General features: G+C 39.7%; 1 pseudogene; it reads right to left on the reverse strand.

Annotated features, from left to right (window-relative positions):
* Positions 1–12,694: 12,694 nt before the first annotated feature.
* Positions 12,695–14,121, reverse strand: LOC144251999 (BUB3-interacting and GLEBS motif-containing protein ZNF207-like; annotated as a pseudogene).
* Positions 14,122–17,376: the final 3,255 nt, after the last annotated feature.

Here is a 17,376-nt window from a genome sequence, read left to right on the forward strand (position 1 = left end):
ATTGCCTTTTTCATCCCGTATGCTAGTAATTTGGGTTCTCTCTCTTCTTCTCTTCGTTAGCATGGCTAAGGGTCTGTCAATTTTATTTATTTTTTCAAAAAACCAACTTTTAGTTTTGTCGATTTTTTCAATTGTTTCTTTTGTTTCAATTTCATTAATTTCAGCTCTGATTTTAATTATTTCTTGCCTTCTACTTCTTTTGCTGTTGATTTGCTCTTCTTTTTCTAGGATTTTGAGATGAAGTATGAGATCATTTATTTGTTGTTTTTTTCTTTTTTTGAGGAATGAACTCCAAGCAATGAATTTTCCTCTTAGAACTGCTTTCAATGTGTCCCATAGATTCCGATAAGTTGTGTCTGTGTTTTCATTTGACTCTAGGAATTTTTTAATTTCCTCCTTAATGTCTTCTAGAACCCATTGATCATTAAGCAACCTATTGTTCATTCTCCAGGTGATGCTTGATTTTTCCTTCCTTCTTTTATCATTGATTTTCAGTTTCATTCCATTATGATCAGATAAGATGCATGGTATTATCTCCACCCCTTTATATTGTCTAAGAGTTGCCCTGTGACATAATATATGGTCTATTTTTGAGAAGGTTCCATGTGCTGCTGAGAAAAAAGTGTAATTACTTGATGTTGGGTGGTATAGTCTATATATGTCAATTAAGTCTAGGTTATTAATTATGTTATTGAGTTCTATAGTTTCCTTATTTAACTTTTGTTTGGAAGATCTGTCCAGTGGTGAGAGAGGTGTATTAAAGTCTCCCATGATTATTGTATGGTGGTCTATTAGACTCTTGAACTTGAGAAGCGTTTGCTTGATGAACATAGCAGCACCGTTGTTTGGGGCATATATATTTATGATTGTTATGTCTTGTTGGTGTATGGTTCCCTTGAGCAGTATGAAGTGTCCTTCTTTATCCCTTTTGATTAACTTTGGCTTGAAATCTATTTTATTAGATATGAGTATGGACACTCCTGCTTGTTTCCGCAGTCCATATGAGTGGTATGATTTTTCCCACCCTTTCACCTTCAGTCTATGAATATCTTTTCCTATCAGATGCATCTCCTGTAGGCAGCATATTGTTGGGTCTTGTTTTGTGATCCATTCTACTAGCCTGTGTCTCTTAATTGGTGAGTTTAAGCCATTAACATTTAAGGTTATTATTGAGATATGATTTGTTCTTCCAGCCATATTTGTTTATTGATGTTACTAAACCTGGTTTGTTATCCTCTTTGACTACTTTCCCCCCTTTACTGTCCTACCTCCCATTGTTGGTTTTCAATGTTATTTTCCATTTCTTCTTCCTGTAATGTTTTGCCAAGGATTTTTTGAAGAGATGGTTTTCTAGCTGCGAATTCTTTTAACTTTTGTTTATCATGGAAGGTTTTAAATTCATCTTCTATCCTGAAGCTTAATTTCGCCGGATACACGATTCTTGGTTGGAACCCATTTTCTTTCAGTGTTTGAAATATGTTATTCCAGGATCTTCTAGCTTTCAGAGTCTGTGTCGAGAGATCAGCTGTTATCCTGATTGGTTTACCCCTAAATGTAATCTGCTTTCTTTCTCTTGCAGCTTTTAAAATTCTCTCCTTATTCTGTATGTTGGACATCTTCATTATAATGTGTCTAGGTGTGGATCTCTTATGATTTTGCACCATCGGCGTCCTGTAGGCTTCTAGGATTTGGGATTCTGTCACATTCTTCATGTCTGGGAAGTTTTCTTGTATTATTTCACTGAATAGATTGCTTAATCCTTTGGTTTGGAGCTCTGTGCCTTCCTGTATCCCAATGACTCTTAAGTTTGGTCTTTTGATATTATCCCATAGCTCTTGAATGTTCTGCTCATGGTTTCTTAGTAGACTTGCTGAGCTATCTATGTTCTTTTCAAGTTGAAATACTCTGTCTTCATTGTCTGATGTTCTATCTTCTAAGTGATCCACTCTGCTGGTAGTATTCTCAATTGAGTTTTTAAGTTGGTTTATTGTTTCCTGCATTTCTAGTATTTCTATTTGTTTGTTTTTTATTACCTCTATCTCCCTGTGAAATTGATCTTTTACTTCCTGGATTTGTTTGTCAATGTGATCTTTCATTGTCTGATTTTGCTGTCTCATGTCTTCCTTGAGACTCCAGATCATCTGAAGCATATATATCCTGAACTCTTTATCTGATATTCCATCTGTTGCAGCTATTACCTCTTCTAAAGTTGAGTTGACCTGCATTGCTTGTGATCCTTTCTTTCCTTGTCTTTTCATACTGCACGCGCTTCTTTCTGCTTGGTGCAACTGTTGTGTTTTTGAAATTTACTAGCCTGAAATCACCACTTCCGTAACTGAATGAGCTGTGATCAGTAGAACATGGGGATGATTACATCATCTCTTTGAAATGGCGGCTGCTGTCCTCCTCTGTGGTCCGACCAGTGTCTGGAACCAAACTGGACCACTTCTCTCCTCTGTCTCAAAGCTGAAACTCCGCCCTAAGCGCTGCCAAAGTCCTAGCGCCAAACCGCTAGAGGCCGTTCACAGACTCAGCCCTGCAGGGCCCAGATCAGCCGCCGCCGTGACCGGCAGGATTGTGTTCCTGATCCGAGTTGCTCCGAACCGGCTGGAGGGGGGTGGGGTGGTAGGAGTGTGGATCCTAGCGCTGAACCACCTGAGGCCAATCCCAGACTCAGCCCTGCAGGGCCCAGATCAGCCGCTGCCGTGACCGGCGGGATTGTGAACCTGATCCGCGTCGCTCCGAACCGGCTGGAGGGGGGTGGGGTGGTAGGAGTGTGGGTCCTAGCGCTGAACCGCCTGAGGCCGATCCCAGACTCAGCCCTGCAGGGCCCAGATCAGCCGCCGCCGTGACCGGCAGGATTGTGTTCCTGATCCGGGTTGCTCCGAACTGGCTGGAGGGGGGTGGGGTGGTAGGAGTGTGGGTCCTAGCGCTGAACCACCTTAGGCCGATCCCAGACCCAGCCCTGCAGGGCCCAGATCAGCCAAAGCCGTGACCGGCAGGATTGTGTTCCTGATCCGAGTTGCTCCGAACCGGCTGGAGGGGGGTGGGGTGGTAGGAGTGTGGGTCCTAGCGCTGAACCGCCTGAGGCCGATCCCAGACTCAGTCCTGCAGGGCCCAGATCAGCCGCTGCCATGACCAGCGGGATTGTGAACCTGATCCGAGTTGCTCCGAACCGGCTGGAGGGGGGTGGGGTGGTAGGAGTGTGGATCCTAGCGCTGAACCACCTGAGGCCGATCCCAGACTCAGCCCTGCAGGGCCCAGATCAGCCAACTCCGTGACCGGCAGGATTGTGTTCCTGATCCGAGTTGCTCCGAACCGGCTGGAGGGGGGTGGGGTGGTAGGAGTGTGGGTCCTAGCGCTGAACCGCCTGAGGCCGATCCCAGACTCAGTCCTGCAGGGCCCAGATCAGCCGCCGCCGTGACCAGCGGGATTGTGAACCTGATCCGAGTCGCTCCGAACCGGCTGGAGGGGGGTGGGGTGGTAGGAGTGTGGATCCTAGCGCTGAACCACCTGAGGCCGATCCCAGACTCAGCCCTGCAGGGCCCAGATCAGCCGCCGCCGTGACCGGCAGGATTGTGTTCCTGATCCGGGTTGCTCCGAACTGGCTGGAGGGGGGTGGGGTGGTAGGAGTGTGGATCCTAGCGCTGAACCGCCTGAGGCCGATCCCAAACTCAGCCCTGCAGGGCCCAGATCAGCCAACGCCGTGACCGGCAGGAATCTGTCCCTGATCCGCGTTGCCGAGATTCAGTCGCCTGGGACAAACTGACACCTCACACAGACTTACTAGTTATCGGCAGGTCTCCTTCCCGTGGAATATTGTTAGAAGATCTTCAGCAGGTCCCATGCAAGTGTATTTATGTGTCTCTCTGATCCTGTTACTGCGGAGGTATAGGAAATGCTGCTTGCTCGCCGGCCGCCATGTTGGATCCCATGACACTTTATTCTTATATATTTATTTTGTTTCCTGTTACTCTGATGAATTCGTTCATCAAAAGTAGAATTTTCATGATACATCATTTATGTTCCTCTAAGAATAGGACTATATCATTTGCATATAGAAATGATTTAACATTTTAACTTCCCTATTTGAATCTCTTTTATTTCTTTCTCTTGTCTAAACTTTTAAGTACTGTGATTAGTGAGATTGGTAGCAATGAACATTTTTGTCTTTTCCGATTTTAGTGAAAATGTTCCTTGCCGCACTCCAGCTGCAGCAAAATAGCGGGGGGGGGGGGGGGGTGACGAGGAACTTGTGTAGATTGATACAGCAGAAGTAGAAGCCCTTTATTGTAGGACAACAAAGGTATTTATACATTCCACCCAGCTTATCTTAATTAGCATAAACTAGATACATCAGTCAACCAATAAGGAATCTCCACATTTAATGGTTCGCTGGCCTTACTTCACAAACCACTCCCTCTGGCAATTTTCCAGGCGCCATCCAGACTTGTTTACAGACTCTAACATTTCTCTGGCAAAATGCCAGGTGCCATCCTGACGTGTTTACAGACTCCAACAGTTCCTCTTCATTATACTATTGGCTTTGGGCTTGATATACTTGGTCCTTATTATCTTATAATAAATTTCTCATATTTCTAGTTTCTCGGGGCTTTGTTATTAAGGGCGATTGAATTTATCAAAGGCTTTTCCTGCAGCTGCTTAAGTGATCATAAAATTTTGCCCTTGATTCTATATGTGGTGCATTAGTTTTATTGATTGGCATGTATTGAATCATCCTGGAGCAAAACCAGCTTTTATGTTTTTTGTTTTTGTTTTTATGTGACTAGAGTCTCAAACCAGGATGTGGCACAGTACCACTGAGGCACATCTCCAGCACCTTTTATTGTTTACTTTGATACAGGTCTCATTAAATTTCCCAGGCTGGCTTTGAAATTACAGTGTTCCTCAACAACCTGCTGCCTTTCTGAGAATTTAGACATATACCACCATGCCTGACACTGTATGTAATTTTGTAATGTGTTGTCAAATGTGATTTGTAAAGATTTTATGATTTTTATACTATGTTCCTCAAAGATATTGGTATCAATTTTTTTTTCCTTGTTCTGTTCATATTCTCTTTTCCAGTAAGGGTAATACTTTGCAGAATTGCTTTGGAAGAATCTTTCCTTTGCTCTTACATGTAATAGGAGGACTAATATCAGTTCTTCTTTAAATATCTGATAAAATTTAGCCATGCATTCACCTTTGGTCTTGGAGGCCTGTTATTATTGCTTCAACCTAATTGCTTGTTATTGAGCTGTTTGGTTTTTTTTTTTCTATCCCTTTGATTCAAAAATTTTAGGCCATATTTTACAAATATCTTCTAGATTTTTTTGTTGCAATTTTAGTTTTTAAAATAATCTAGATTTTCCCATTCATTGACAAATAAGTTTTCCTATAGTCTCTAGAGATCTTCTGGATTTCAGTGGTGTCTGTTTTAATATTTCTGTTTTTGTTTTTGCCTTTATTCACTTGAATCTTCTTTCTCTTTCTTTTAGTTCCCTTGGCAAAGGGTTTATCAATTTTATTCACAATTTCAATAACCAATTATTTGTTTTATTATTAATATGTTTTTTAATTATTTTATAATTTTGGCTCTGACATTAATTATTTCCTTTCATGTATTGGTTTTAGAATTCATTTACTGAAGTTTTTCTTAGACTTTGGATGCTTCATGAGGTATTTAATTTGAAATATCTCAGATTTTTAATGGAGGTAGCCATTGCTATAAACTACCCTCATACAATTGCTTTTGGTAGATTAGTGAAGGGACATCAGAGGGAAAGAAAAGTTCCTGTGCAGTAAGATTTATCAAAATATGACATGTGCATTTCTGTATATAGTATAATGAACCCCACTATTATATTTACATACAATGTCTCAGTAAAATAAAATAAAAAACAAGCAATAAAAATAACTGCTTTTACTTTGTCCCATAAATATAGAGATGTTGTGTTTTGACTCTCTTGTGGTTCTTGGGTCTATTTAAAACTTTTCTACCCCTGATTTCATCAGTGACCCTTTGATTGTGCAACTGTATTATTGATTCTTCAAGTATTCATGCAGTTTCTGTAGTTCTACTCACTATTTGCTTCTTTTATAATTAGATAATTATTTCACATATAATATTGGGGTTCATTTTGCAATAATCATACAAGCATGGTATATATTTTTCCAGTTTGAATTCCCAGTATTCTCCCTTCCCTACCTCTGTTATCTCTTATCTACTCCACTGTTTTTTCTTGTATTTATTTGTAGTTGTTTTAATTAGTACATCATTGATATACATCAAAGTGAAATTCAGTGTGATATGTTCCTAAGTGTACAAAGGAAAATTTCTTCAGATTCATTTCACCACACTTCCTTTGACAGTCCCTCCATCCCTTTAAATCTCCTTCCTCTACTCCTCTGACCTCTCTATTTTTATGGAATCCCCCATTTTTTCTTTATTTTTATCTACCTTCTTAATGTAAGGGAAAATATTCAACCCTTGACTTTCTTGAGTCTGACTTATTTCACTTAGCAGGACATTTTCCAGTTTCATTCATTTACAATCAAATGCCATTATTTCTTTTTATTGATGACTTACTAAGTAGAGCTGCATTACATGTATGTGCCACATTTTCTTTATACATTAATCTGTTGATTGGCACCTAGGCTTCTTTTTGATAGCCTTTCTATTTTGAATTGTGCTGCCATAAAATTTGATGGGGCTGCATTCCTAAAATATGCTGATTTTAAATCTTTTCAATATATACCAAGGACTGGGAGAGTTGAGTAATACATTACTGGTGTTTTGAGGAATCTCTTCATTGCTTTCCAAGGTGTTTGTGCTAATTTGCAGTCCCACCAACAATGTACAAGTGTACTTTTCTTCTGCATCTTCATCAACAGTTACTATTACTTGAGTTTTTGATAATTGCCATCCTATAGAGAGTGAGGTAAAATCTCAATGTAGTTTTTATTTGTATTTCCCAAACTGCTGGAGATGTTGAACTTTTTAAATATATTTATTGTTCATTTGTAGTTCTTTTAAGAACGATCTCTTTATTTTTTTTTCAATTTATTCTGTGAGTTATTAATTGCTTTATAATAAGTTTTTTGAGTTCTTTATATATTCTGGATATTAACACGCATTTGTGGATCAGGTGGCAAAGATCTCCCATTCTGCAGGTTCTGTCTTTATGCTTTTATTTGTTTCCTTTAGTGTTCAGAAGTTTTTAATTTGATGCCATCCTACTTATTGATTCTTGGTTTTATTTCTTATGCTTTACGAGTTTTGTTAGGGCAATTGATGCTTGTGTTAATGTGTTGAAAAGTTCACCTTACAATTTTATCTAGCCGTTGTAGAGTTTCTTGTGTAATTCCTAAATCTTTGATCCACTCTTGAGTTGACTTTTTCTCTTCATGTGTGTATCTATTTTTTCCCAGACCCACTTGTTAAAAAGGCTGTATGTGTTGTTTTCTGATAGCAATCCATTGTGATGTGGTAAGGGCTAGAGGGAATTATTTCAGTTTTGTATTTACTAAGACATGCTTTGTATCCTAATATATGATCTATTAGAAAGGAAGTTTTTTGTATGCTAAAAAATTATGAGTTCTGTTCTTCTCTGATGAAATAGTGTGTAGATAACTATTAAGTTGATATGAAATAAAGTAAAAGTGATATATAGGACAGTTATTGATGTTTTGTCCACCTAACCAGTCACTTTTGATAGTAGTATTAACTTCACCAACACTTATGTTTTTTATTTGGGCCTATTTGTCCCTTTAGACTGAATAGTAATTATTTTTATAAAATTGGTTGCAATGCCATTCACGTGTAAATATTTTACAGACGTTTTTATTTTTGTTGGATTTTTCCCTTTAGCAGTATGTAGTGACCTTCTTTGCTACATTTGAGTAATTGTTGCTTGAAGTCACCTTTATCACATTTACAAATAGCTACTACTTTTTTGGCTTTCATTTACATGGAATATCTCTCTATTTTTTCACTTTTATTATGTGAACAACTTTGCAAGTCAGGTGTGTTTCTTATAAACCACATACATTTGGGTCTTGTTTGTTATTTGAATATTTCAGTCTATATCTTTTAAGTTGATAATTAACATGATGTGAATCCAATGTTAATGAGGTGTGTTTCTTTATAATAGAGGGTTCACTCTTAATTCGCATTTGCTTATCCACTCTTCTGGTTACATTCATTCTTTGTATTCTCCAATGATTTATTTTAATCTTCTTCTTGTGTATATAAAATTCCATTGTGAATCTCCTACACTGGTAGCCTAGTTGTCATAGTTTATTTTAGTTTATTCTTGTTTTGAAAAGTCTTTATTTCTGAAGAATAACTTTGATGCAGATCACAGTGTAGACTGGCAGTACTGAAGTAAGACAGATGAGACTGGACACCAGAGGAATTAGCAGGAAGCAGGTTTATTGTCTGCAGCATCTCCAGAGGGAGCTTTCACTTAAAACAAATTCTCTCACTGAATACTGAGTCCAGACATTTGTTGAGCTTTATACCCAGTGGTGTGGACAGGGGAGCTTGAAGGTATACATTTTTGCAGGGGTCTACATGAAAGTTATTTTTTTCTGTGAGTTCTCATAAGTTACCTGGTGTCTCATTTCTTAGAACTGTCAGGGATTTTACAGATTATAAATCCACAGAAGCAGAGTGCATTCATTAAGTCCAGGGGTAATTTTTTTCCCCAAATTTGAATTGCTTTTAATGATTTTTAAGTTTCCAAGAATAAAAACACAATACAGGTCTATATCATACTATATGTTAATTGCTCTCATTCAGAGGAAATGCTATCTGGCTAGGATGGTGTCTTAATACAGAAGAAGGAACAAACATAACCCAGGTTTGTTTTGGCTCCTCTTCCAATTTTCTCTTTATCCCCTATAACACACACACACATAGACATACAACTTTTCTCACCAAATAAAACTAATCTTGCTTGGAAACAAATGTGGATACTATTCATCTCTGCATACTGCATAAAACACTGCTCACTAAGAGTGAGTATGAACTATGAAGTAATCATTTTCAAAACCAGTTTAATATAGTTGTAACTTTGCCACACGATCCAATTTTAGTTTGGTTTCCTAAAAATTAGTAAACTATCCAGGTTGACAGGTCTGTAACACTCAAACCCTTTTCTTCTATCACACATGTACTCTACACCCGTACATACCACACAAGCACACAAACACATACAACCTTCCCACTCTTCACAGGGCACTACATTAACATTTGCTCTAATGTGGTGACATCTGAAAATATTAAAAATCACAAACATCTCCAGATGTCCTTTCAAACCTTGATGTCAATGTATAAGCTTAAGATTAATAACATATATCAGTACCCTGTGGCAGTTCCAATAATTAACTTATCCTTGAGGTTAAATTTAATAGTTTGGGGAGAGTATAACCAGTAAGATTTTCCTAGAAATGAAAGTGAAAATTTTGAAAGAAACATTTCATGCCTCCAAATTAAGAATGTCAAATTGTCAATTTACTGAGGTTCTATACAATAATATAAACTTTACTGAGGCTGTTAATTATGTAATATAAAATACTTTGTTTTTGTTTGTTTACACCACAGTCAAATGTGAATATTAATATAAAGCCTTCTCTGCCCAAAGATTATAAAAATCCTAAGTTTAATTAAATTTAGGGGCCTTCACCAAACTTGCTGCAAGTTTGGGGACATAAATATCCAACAGCCATAAAGCTGTGAAAGCCCCTATAAGGAATAAAATAAATCCTACTTGCCTCAGACTGAACAGGGCAACACTGAGACTCAGCCTCAGCCTGTCATATGGCAGGGCTATAGGAAGAAGAAAATTTTAATTTTAGAAAAACATTACCCAATTAATTTAAAATACATGCATTATTTTTTTTTAAAAAATCCAATGATCAAGCAAGAATAGGAGAAAAGAGCAGCTCTTTTATCTACTACAATTCCATTTTGAGCCCATATTTGTTTTTTCCTAGGGAAAGGGAATTTTCCCCTATATAAGTTTAATTAAACTGAGTTCAACACATAACTTGATCAATGGAATAGGTATTCTCCCATATCTAATGGCAAACATTGTGAGAGATTTCTAAAACACAAATTCAAATGAAATAATTCCAGCAGTCTCTCAAAAATTGATCCTCATTTGCCAGCCTTGTTACTATCATCAGTTGTAAATCTTATAAAATAGAAACTAGTGCCAGACAAAACGTTGTTTTTGCTTTTCTACAAAGGGTGATAAGAGGAGTAGATGAAAGAGCCAAAACTGCAGTTCTATTAATCTTATAACTTCCTCAATAATGGCAATTACAGTGCCTGCCTGAATTTATCAAATCCCCAAAGTAGGACAGTTAAAATTCAATTTGACTCAACTTTATCTACTACTTAAAGAAGCACAAGTCAAAAGAGTTATTTCAACATAATTTGTCCCACTCATGATTCAACCACATTAAGGACCCCAGGAGCAGTTAGGTAAAAGGTATTTTCTAGAAGCTTAATCATCTTTAGGTGCATGAAAATTACAGATTACATACACTAAATGGGCATCACCTATGAGCCACATAACTTACAAGGTACAGGAAAGATCATGTACTTAGTTCTTAAATGCCATGCATAACACCATCAATTAATTGTTCATTAGAATTTTATCACTTGTTTAATTTTTTTTTATCCCTTTGGACCCCAGAGAACAATAAACTTTGCTATAAAATATTGGTCTTCTCATAAAATGCACATAAAGCTTTACACAATTTTTATAAAGGTCTACCAACTCTTATAAAGTTTGTGGATAAATCTGTACATGAAATCCTTTATTGACACTGATTTGGGAGAACATTTCCTATTTAATCATTATAAATGATTAATCATTCTTAATCAGGCCACTTTTACCTTAAATACTTTTCAACAAAGTTTTTTTCTTTGGAAGTATGAAAAACAAGTGACCAAATCTAAAAAAAAAAACTTATGCATATTACAAAACAATTTAGCTATGCAAACAGTGGAAAGGATTGTGGGACTGGCAAAAGCTTTCATGGTGATAAATGGATTCTGTCTTTTCAAAGTATGGAATTTTTTGCACCTCAATGGTACCAGAGTACAGAAGCTATATCAGAAGAGCACAGCACCAGATTTTAAAAACCATTCAGCTTTAAAATACTTGAAATTATTCACTTAAATACAAACTCTTCTGTAATGAGTAAACATTTAAATATATTTTCCTACAAAGTTAAAGCCTTTTGCCTTAAAACTTTATTTTTTAACATTTTTCCCATAACCTCAAAGTTATTTTAAGAAATACTCACTTTTTAGAAGCCTTACAATTAGAGAAACTCCACTTGTATTCATTGATAATTACTTTGTGGATTATTTGATACTTAAAGATATCAGGAAAAACAAAAAGTCCAACAAGGGCTATTATTATAAAAGATTGTAACACAAAATACTGAATAATGGCAGTTATCTCTACAGAAAAGTTCTCTATTAGAACACAATAATATTCAAATTTGCCAAGGATAAAAACAGCAAAGCCAAGTAGGCTTAATAACAGAAGGTATCCATCTAATCAAATAAATAATGTTACCCTCCAGGAACCTAATATATTTAAAAATTGTCAGTCCACCAATTACCATCAAAGTACCCCAAGAGGCACAGTAGTACACTTAGAATAACATATAACAACCCATTAACAACATAAGTAGCTATTACTACATGCACCTAAGCTTCTAGAAGTTTGTACCTGAAAAGCTTCTGAGGTCCATGCAGTACTGAAATCTCAAAAATAATCAGCATGAAATTAATCGGTCTGGCAGTAGGCTCTAAATAGCTCATGGAAGAACTATTAAGGCTTATATATTTTAAATATCTATGAGATCTGATGACACCCAAGGGTGTGGAAAGGTGACAATATGAAGATTTCAAACCTATTGCATAATAATTAATATGTATATTTAATGGAAATATCAACATACAATTCTATATAAACTGTTCAGTTTAAACCATGCAGCGAAGAAACAATCTACTATTCAAAGGACAGAATTCAATAATGTATCAAAACTGCATTGATAACTATGAATTTTATTATGTGGACATCTACTGTGGCATGCATCTGTACAAACCTTTCAGGCAGTGGTCCACAGCTGGGTTATAAATAAAAAGGCATACTTTTTTCTCTCTTTATTACAATGAAGTTTAACAGTACAGAAAAGTCACATGACCTTCGTGGGTCAGATTTCTTAAACCCTGCAACATGAGGAACTCTAAATACATTAAGTATTGTTACACATTCAGACTTCCAATGTACAGGTACTTGGAAACAGCCCTCACCAAACTAGGTTGGGGACATGAAGTCCAACAGCATCTGAAATGCTGTGAATGCATAACTTTACAAATAGCAATGTAAGCTTACAGAACTTGCCTTTATTAATGTGGTATGTTCATGTAATTCCAGCGCCTTCACAATTTAACAATCCAAATTTACTATACTTCACTTCTAAAAACCTAGACGAAACATGAAAAAGAAGCCATACAGTATAAATTGCAACCTCAGGAAAAGTTCCTGCTTTATTATTCCAAATAATTTTTCCTATGTGAAATAAATTTACAATACTTCCTGGTATGTGGGAAGATAATGTTTGTTAAAGTCACAATGAAGCCTTATTGACGGAAGCTCGGCTATATAAACAGCACACCTTGCAACATTACAGGAGGTCTCATTCCCATTGGAGGTTGAGGAGGCCCACCTTGGTTAGTGGGTACCATTGGTGGTCCCTGACCATGAGGTGGCATTGGGGGTCTCATTCCTTGCTGCTGTGGGATGCCTGGCTGTGGTGGCATCATACCTCCAATTGGTCCAACTGGTGGATTACTGATTGGGGCCTGTCCTAATCGAGGAAGATTATGCTGATAATTATGTAACTGTGCCCTTCTCTCTTCCAGTGATAAATCCTCATCTGGATGGATCAACTTACTGGTTGTACTGGTGGTTGTAGGTGTAGCAAGCTTACTTGTTATTGAAGCTGCTGGTTTTGCTGCAGTACTATTTGTTGTCCTAGTGGTTGAAGCTGTAGACTGTGTATAACCAGGGAATGTAGACTTTGGGGGTTCTGTAGTTTTTGCAGGGGTGCTATTTAAGGGCTTGATATCTGTACCAACAGGTCCTTGCACAGCTGCCTGAGCTTGTGCTGTGCTAGGAAACAGAGCTTTAGAAGATGCAGAAAGACTTTATGAATTGGATGAAGCTATACTTGAGTTTGTTACAGGTGTCCCCATCTGTCCAGCACTGGGGAAAAGAGGCTTAGTTACTGGAGGCTGTGGAGCAGGTACTGTTGCTGTTGGTGCAGGTGGCCTATTAAGAATACCTGGTGCTGACACAGCCTGTGCTTGAGTCATTGGAGGAATTCCAGGACAGGGAACGGGGGGGGGGCATACCTGGTGGCATACCAGGCATAAGAGGTGGTATTCCTGGTTCAGGTGGCATCATTCCACCCATTGGCATCATTATGTTTTCACCACAAAATGACTGGGTGTATTTTCTCTGATGATGCAATCCAGGTGGCATGCCTGGCATAACTGGTGGCATACCTGGCATCAGAGGAGGAACACCTGGCATCAGTGGAGGCTTGCCTGGAGGCATTCCTGGTGATCCTGGAACTGGTGGCAGTCCTGGCTGAGCCATTGGAGGGATATAACCTTGCTGAGGTTGAACAGACTGTGGTTGAAATGAAGTTGAGGCTGCAGAGTCATCATCATCATACTCATCAGAATCATCCTGTTGCCTCTTTTTTTTTTACTCTCTTGTGTTTTCTGTTCAAGAAGTTGTCATCTTTCATCCATATCTTTTTCTAGAATACCTTCCATACCGTATATTTCCAACTCTATGTATGTTCTCCCAGGTATTGCATTCCTTACAGCATCTATTGTCTCTTTATGAACCTGCATGCAATGAATAGCTAAGCCAGGTCCTGTATACAATTTCTTATGACATATATGGCATTTAAAATGCTTTGCCTTTTTGTGCTGTATAAGGATCTACTCATCATCAAATCTCTATTACAATACCAGCACCACGGCTTCAGCTAATTCTTCTTCTTGCGACCCATAGCTGTGTCCTTTCGGAAAATTAAAGGGAGGAGAAAAAAGCAGGAAAAGGAGGAAATAAATTGCTCACTTTTCTGACCCAATGGCCACCACCTCGTCCCACAAGAAACCCAGGGGCAGATTTAGTTTCTGCAAGTCAGAGCAGATCAAAAAGAAATAGGGAGTGTAACCACATTTGAGCCATTTTGTAGAGATCTTTGCTGATACATTGTAAACAAGAACAATTATGGTGAGGGTCTGTGGAGAAGCTTAATGAAGATGCATTTGTGTATGAGGAGGTGCCACTATAGTATTTCTGTTTTAATGCTTGAAATATATTATTGCGTGTCCTTCTGGCCCTTTGAGTTATCCAGATGTGTTACCTTTTACCAATGACTTGGTGCTTCTCTCTTGAATCTGTAAAAATCTTTCTTTGGTCTGAATTTTGGCATTTTAAACAAAGAGCAGCTTCATTTGTGACTGTCATAAACTGGAAGCAATCAAGATTCCCCTAGACAGGTAAACAGAGAAACAAAGTGCTCTCGTCACAGAGTGGACATGACTTGGGATTTAAAAGGGACAAACCAAGGTACCAATAGCGTGGCTGAGTGAGCCACGCTGGGAGTTTGTGTCATTCCATTCACATGACATTCTGGAAGGGCACATTGGCTGAGGCTGGTGTGGGGTCGAGCAGGAGACGTTCTAGGTTATTCTGTGATGCTGTGGTGGTGGATATATGCACCACTCCTTGTGAAAACCCAGAGACCCACCAAGAGTGGAACTGGATGTAACCAAGTAAAATCCAACGTGAAGATAGGGACCTGTGACGGAATGCAGATTGCAAACAAGAATGTACCTGCATTACGAGCACTGAGGATTGAGCCCAGCACTGAGGATTGAACCCAGGACCTCCTGGAGGCTAGGCAAGTGTTCTGCCACACCTACAGTCCAACCCTACTGCAAATGCATGCCACAACCCCGCTGAGCAGGGTGAGGGGAAGTGACCACCTGGAAACTCTGGAGGTCAGAAGAGACTGGAAGACAAAGACAGAGGAACTGTGCAGAGCACGGTGTGCTGGTGGTGACCAGCCCTGGGAGGCAGTGGTGATGGTAGGAGCAGGGTCTCTCACTGGTGGAGATGAGTGACAGATAGGCAAGGGGGAGATAAGGAGAGAAACACTCAGTGACAGAGAACTCCCAAACCCGGGATTGAGGGGGCAGGCCAAAGGGATACAGGAGCCAACTGAAAGTTCCCAGTGGCCAAAGCTGGAACAGAGTGCTGGATTGTAACCAAAGCGCAGTGTAGGTATTCATAAGCACAGACTGAAAAATAAATGACTGCACTCACCCCGCCCAAAAAATAAAATCAAATAAATAAATGGTTGCATGAATAAATAAACGGGGACACCCCCAGGCAGAATGACAATGTCCATGTTCTTGACTTTTATAGGTACTCCCTCCAGAAGGCAGGGCTCAACTCCCACTCCTTCAGTGTGGGTGGCCCAGTGACTTCCTTCCAAATAGGACACAAGGTGGAGCAGGGAAAGCCTGACCCCTCACAAGGTGGTCAATACGGGCAGAGGTGAGTCATGCCCAGGACCTGTACCCCGGCAGGATATGGGAAGAGAGTGACACTCGCCATGGTCTTCCTGCCTGAAACCACAACCCGAGGCTAACCAGGAGTGCAGAAGGCAGCCCCCTACACTGAAGGCCAAGGGACCCCCTGACCAGAATTCCCCCAAACTGCCCAGTCATCAAAACAGGGGGCCCGTCAGTCTAGCAGGGCCTTGGGAGACAGATGACTAAGCAACATGGTGTCCTGGATGGATGGGTTCCTGGGACACAGCAAGGGCAGGGGCAGTAAGGAATCTGACAGAGGATGGGCTTTCGTTAACACTGTACCAACAGCGGCCCCAGAGAATCGTGAGCAAGAAGGTCACTGGCACAGGGTCCAGGGGACTGCCTGCCCCTGCAACCCTTCGGTAAATATAAGCTATTCTAAAATAAAAGTTCATTTCAAAACACTAGCATGATTTACTTGTTAATCACAAAATTAAATCTGCCTTAAATTTAGGTCTCCAAACTACCCATGACAATTCCACACAAAATTCCAATTTTAAAATACCTTCTAGTGCTGAGGTAGAGGGACATACTCCCTTGTTATTTTAATGCCCTCCTCAGTAGACACGTCGTGGCTCCCATCCAAGAATTCAGTCTCTCTCACATCTGCTCTCCTTCCTGCTGTCCGCCTCATCTCAGCCTCCTCTCTTGGCCCTACCCACCTTTCAGTCTCATCCATTCTTTAAGAATACACAGTGGCCAGAGTTATAGCTCAGCAGTAGAGCGCTTGCCTAGCACATGGGAGGCCCTGGGTTCGATCCTCAGCACCACATAAAAACAAATAAAGGTATTGTGTCCATCTACAACTAAAAAATTATATATATATATATATATATATATATATATATATATATATATAAATATACATACTGAGCTCCTAATTTGGATATACCAAATTTGCATCCACTGGGAACCTCAGAATATGGCTGTATTTGGAAACTAGGCCTTTGCAGGTGTTATCAAGGTAGGGAGCCAGATGAAACCATTGGATTGAGTGGTCCCTAAACACAGTGAGAGTTCCCTTGCAAGAAGGCCATGTGTGGACGCCCAGGGGAAGGCTGTGTGAAGAGGCAGGGACCAGCATGATGTGTCTCCAGCTGAGGAGCGCTGAAGACTTCAGGAGCCACCAGAAGCTAGTGGAGCCGTGGAGCAGTGCTCCCTTGGAGTACAGAAGGAACTACCTGCTGACACCTTGATTTGGGCCCAGAGAATAAGTGGGCTTTGGTGGCACAGTTGTTTTTGTCCCCACTGTTGCTCTCTCTGAGTCTCCCCTCTCAGCCTTCCAGCACCAGCACATCTCCCGCCATCTGCTTCTGTCCAATCCAGTCTCCTTACAGCTCTGGTCAGAACACCCCAGCAACACTCCTGTCTGCCAGGCAACCAGTGCGAGCTTCATAAAAGAAGGTTCAATGCATAAAAAATTGCTAGTGAGTTTTAAATTAAAGAGGCAGACTCTCATTTACTTTTATTCCCAGCTCTGGGAAGGCTTCTCCTAGCTCCCGCCTCCAGCCACCTAATGCGGTGGAGAGGTTTACAGAAGAGACTAGTGAGAGAGGGAGTGCATGCCAGGGAGTGAGCTTTTATTGGGGAACAAAAAATTCCAGGGAAAATCCCATCCAATGAAGGTTAAGGGGGGCAGCATCCCAAGGTCAGTGCCA

Source organism: Urocitellus parryii, unplaced genomic scaffold (genome assembly GCF_045843805.1).
Source record: "Urocitellus parryii isolate mUroPar1 unplaced genomic scaffold, mUroPar1.hap1 Scaffold_35, whole genome shotgun sequence".
In the NCBI taxonomy this organism is placed as follows: domain Eukaryota; kingdom Metazoa; phylum Chordata; class Mammalia; order Rodentia; family Sciuridae; genus Urocitellus; species Urocitellus parryii.